This window comes from Varroa jacobsoni, unplaced genomic scaffold (genome assembly GCF_002532875.2).
Source record: "Varroa jacobsoni isolate VJ856 unplaced genomic scaffold, vjacob_1.0 scaffold_275, whole genome shotgun sequence".
Classification (NCBI taxonomy): Eukaryota; Metazoa; Arthropoda; class Arachnida; order Mesostigmata; family Varroidae; genus Varroa; species Varroa jacobsoni.
This window is the reverse complement of record NW_019213177.1, coordinates 511,808-512,998: the sequence shown is the minus strand read 5'-3', so window position 1 is coordinate 512,998 and position 1,191 is coordinate 511,808. Positions and strand designations below refer to the sequence as shown.

The following is a 1,191-nucleotide window of genomic DNA, read 5'->3' as shown; positions in this document are numbered from 1 at the left end:
ATACTATTTCTTTCAGCTATTTTTAATTTTACCTAATGCAGAGTTTATTTGGCGAACTGTCTTTAACCGCTGCAGTTATAAGATTGAACTCACATCCTTAAATCGGTTGAATTTTTCGATTTCTCATAATTTACTACGAGTGAAGATTCCTCAGGAAACGATATTGGACGTAAAAAAGTACATCTCGAATAAACAAAAAACAATACGGCATTTTAAAATGTGAGATCAATGTTTGTTACGTTTATTACCGATCTACTGATAAAAATTATTTGATACAAGATTATAGCATCACAAGTCCTAGAACCCCTTGCCAAACTACATTATGTAACATATGGAATAAGAACAAATAAATATTATTAAGACAAAAGCTCGTCTTTATTTCGACTAAACTAGATAATCCTATATAGACGTGGAAAGAGTTATATAGCTAAAAAAAATTGCCTCAGTCTTATTGTTATCCTTACAACACGTCCATCTTAGATTATTTAAAATTGAACATAATGATTATCATTTACAGGCTTTTGATCTATTTCGCTACAACAAGAACGTCACGTTACTTGACGCTGCTAAATCAAATTGTTTTGGCCAATTCGTATCACGCATCAGTGGGTAACTGTTACCGCAGCATGGTCAACCCAGAAAAACGTTACGTTAGATATACGTATAATAGAGCAGAGGCCATCAGTAGACTCCGCTCGTGTGACTGATCGGCCGAGAAGACTAAGTAGGCAGAATTCTGTTCGAATGTAGCCGTAGCGGCCCATTTGTTGGTCTGCACTTTTCTGCCGGCCTAAAAGACTGAACTCGCCGGTCACAGCCAGGGCTATTGTTTACGAGTCAACTGCTCAAATGGCGAATAACAGCAAGAACGATCAAAATAATAATAATATCTCATATAATAATAAGCGTTACTCCATTAACTTTCTTTTTTCTCGTGCATTTCCCTCTTTCTTTCACTCACCTGCGCGTTCCGCGACGGCTAGAGCCGTCAGTGAGCCGTCCACTCAACTCAATTCGACTGTCTCGGTGCTCGCGTAAGTTTGTGAGCGGCTTGACTTCGGGTAGGTGGCGGCAAGTAGAAAAAAGATTTTTCTCACTTCTCCCTTATGGCATGATCATATCCAACGGAGTTGATTAGCAAAGATGGGCCAGCCGGTTCATATTTGTATATACATATATATGTGTATTTAT

General features: G+C 38.1%; 1 protein-coding gene across 1 annotated transcript in view; it reads right to left on the bottom strand.

Moving 5' to 3' along the window:
• Positions 1–1,185, bottom strand: part of Hmgcr (HMG coenzyme A reductase) — a 24,229-nt gene extending 23,044 nt beyond the window's left edge. Inside the window, exon 1 of the mRNA XM_086967645.1 lies at positions 962–1,185. The gene's annotated coding sequence lies outside the window, so the exon portion shown is untranslated. The remainder of the gene's footprint in view (positions 1–961) is intronic.
• Positions 1,186–1,191: the final 6 nt, after the last annotated feature.